The sequence below is a fragment of the Pinus tabuliformis genome, chromosome J (genome assembly GCF_031772625.1).
Source record: "Pinus tabuliformis cultivar Carrire ecotype Pingquan chromosome J, CPIR1, whole genome shotgun sequence".
Taxonomy (NCBI): domain Eukaryota; kingdom Viridiplantae; phylum Streptophyta; class Pinopsida; order Pinales; family Pinaceae; genus Pinus; species Pinus tabuliformis.
The window spans coordinates 1,420,354,700-1,420,358,141 of record NC_142295.1 but is presented as its reverse complement, the minus strand read 5'-3'; positions in this window follow the sequence as shown (position 1 = coordinate 1,420,358,141).

Sequence of the window (3,442 nt, the reverse complement as noted above, 5' to 3'; positions counted from 1 at the left end):
GTTAAAAGTATAATGCACAGGTTTATGAAGTGGGACTGGGGTTTGATTTTGGTGGGGTTTTTTAACTACACCGAGGGGGTGGGTTAAAAGGGATTGTATCGAGAAAAGTGAATTTGCGCAATTAATTTAAATAAAGCAAGAGGAAGAGAAAACTTAGAGTAAAGGGGTTTTATGGGGTAAAAGGGATTGTGTCAGGAAATATAGGAATGTGGGAGTTAATAAAGTAATGCGGGGGGGGGGGGGGGGGGGGATTTAAACTTAGGATAAGGGTTTTTAGTGGGATTTTAGGCAAAATAGGTAAATTAATAAGGGGAAAGTGGTTTCTTCAAAGGGGAATGGGTTTCACACTAGGGAAAAGGGGTTTTGGGTTGGGAAATGACTTTTGGAAGGTAATTTGCTAGGGAAATGTGTGAAACCAAGGGGTAAGGGTGAAAATGAAGGGAAAAAGGGTACTTTAACAAGAAATAATGGGATAATGGGGAAATTAGTAAGTATGTAGTGGGGGGTGAAATGAAATGAGGGGAAGTCAACTAAATCAGGTTGTGAACATCCTTTCACTTTCATAACTACTCCCGCACACTGAAACATAGGATTAAGCATGATAAATGTGTTTATGTTTCAATCAACCTTGTACTTCTGCAACCTTTCTTCTACTTATCCTAACATTTTTTTCTTCACTTTATTGGGTGCATTTAAGCTAGTAGACCCTTTCTTTCCCTTTTCCTTTGAAGAGTAAAATATATAATTCTAACCTTATATCTTCCAATGGCTCAGATTAAGCTTATGAGCACATTTTATTTCTCTACCTAACTATTGATCTGCCAAGATTATACAGTTTGGCAAGATCTTTTATTCTCTAACTATAAACATGAAATTTAAGGCATGAACTAGTCAAGATTAAACTATTTGACTATCATGGGTTGTGGATTTTTGACAAGTTGCACACAACCATTATTTTTCACAGTAAAGTAAAAAGTAGTGGCACTTAGACTTGCACACTTTCATGATCTGTTTTTGTTTTGGGTTCATATATTTTCACTTTTTTGATATTTTCTTATTCTTTCTTTCCTTTGATATTTCTTTTAGGACATACCCTCTTTTCATTTTTTAATTTTTAATATGGAAAACATTTTGCAAAAAGCAAAAGCATGTACAATATTACAAGATCAACCACAGGGAATTCAAAATTATGAGTCCTATTAATATTTGACCCTAACAGTGGCTCCACATGGGGATGGCATTTCCTAGTGAAATGTTAAGAACTTTAAAGATCAGTAGCCATTGAATTGTGACTGAAGTGACCTTGTAAATTGTTCTTCTGTGATTTCTACCTTATTGATACTTATGATGGTGAACCCTTCAAATCTCAGGGCCTTCTCTCTGGGCTTCAACTTCAAAAGATTACCATCCAATATAATCTACACTCTGCAATGTTATGTACAATGATGCAAAGTAAAATGAACCATGGTTAATCAGTGGAAAAATAATGCTTCAGCATTCTACCATTGAAAGGTCCTCTTGGTAGATCTGATCCATCTCTCTCAAGAAAAATGCATTGTTACCCCTATAATTATAAATGACATAAGGCCCTTGCCATAAGAAGTCAAATTTTCCATGTTTGCCTTTGTCTTCTCTTCTTGAATCTCACTTAAGAACTTTATCACCTATGTAAAAATCATCTGCTTTGGTCTTTTTATCAAATACCTTTATGATTTTATCCTAGATTGTAGGTTTTAACCCTATATAAAAATTACCTGCATATTAATTCTAAAACACAGAAAATAAACAATGCAAGAGCATAACACATAAAACACATATACACAGAGATTTTCCCCTGGATCCCAAAACCGAGACTACCAGCTTGATTTTTCATTATGTTCCTTTCAATGTTACAATACATGTTTATACATGTTGAAGCATCCAATACCATGGACCGAAAACCATCACGTCCAAAACCATGGACCGAAAACCATCGGGTCTAAAACCATGTGCGAAAAATCGTGCACAAAACCATAGGTAGGTCCACCCAACCTAATATAGGGTCCAAAAACAAAATTTTCAGGGGCGCTACCCTGGACCCCATAGAGTGGGTTACCTGCACCCCTCAAACCCCCTGTGACCCCCCCCCCCCCCCAACCCCCTGCTATGCAATCGGCACAATGAAAGGGGGGATCTTCCCCCCTTCTGTTGTGGCCACCAACAACCCCCCTCTTTGTTTGGTATTAGCAATAACACCAAGCAAATGGGGACCCTTAATAAAAATCCAAAAAAACATTTTATGAAAATTTTTGTATTTCAACTCCTTAAAGCTGTATCGCATCGCGAGAAGGGAATGAAACGTTTTTTTATGATCATAATAAACTGCGAAGAAGCAACGCGAAATTCATCGTATCGCATACATTATGAAGCACTCTTAAAAGAAAAATCTTAAAAAAACGTCCGACGGCCGATATGCTACGTCGCATATCGCAACATCGCGTAAGCAACACACAATGATTGAATGACTAAGCGCGATCTGCGATCTGCGATCTGCGATGAGTGCGATTTGCGATAAATGCGATCATAAACTTCTGCGATGACACATCTTGACGACGTGATCCGCGTTGCTGCGACGCGAGTCGCAGAAATCACCCATCGCAAATTTTCCTCGGCGCAGTATTCAAGGAAAGCTGTCCGTAAACCAAAATTGGGCGCGCGCCTTAAAAGAAATTAATGATTGTACGCCAAAGTATTCAAGAAGGACAGTTGTGTGTTTTTCGAAGAGTCAATTCGTTATGAGTGTCATGATTATGCATTCATAAGAGCTTAAAGCTTTCATGTCAATCTTTATTATCGTTATTATTTTCCTTTGTGTAAACTGTAAGACAAAAAATAACATGAAGCAATGTGCAGGAAACATCTAAGGAAAAGGGGAAAGCGTCAATGCTCAGAGAACAGAGAAGAGATCCCTTCAGAGACGGATGCCGCATGCAACAAGACCACAGATTCCAGAGTATCACTCAACAGATGCTGATGTCAATAGGCCATCCAAAACTCAGAGTCAAAGGCACACAAAAGCAGCATGTTTACAAAAGATCCTGAAGCTTATGGGTAAAGTAAAAAGAAAAAGACGCTAAAGAAGGAAAATGCACCAGAAAAGCCTGGAACAGAAAACGGAGGCAGTGTTCGATGCAGAAAATTGTTCAGAGAGCAAAGTCCCTAACTTATTCAGTCATTCGCAAGGCTGGAAACCGAAATAGCAAAAGCAGAATCAGTTTGAGAGAAATTTGGGTTATTACCAAGTATACACGCAGTGAATACACCCAGCCAGAGGAAGATTCTCGAAAATATCTTCTAGTTTACCAGAAAGTGGTGCCAGCGCTTGTTATTTCTATTTTCATAGCTCAAACGAAAGCAGAAGGCGACCAGCCGACTCTTCCCAGGTGAATGTTGCATGCTTGCA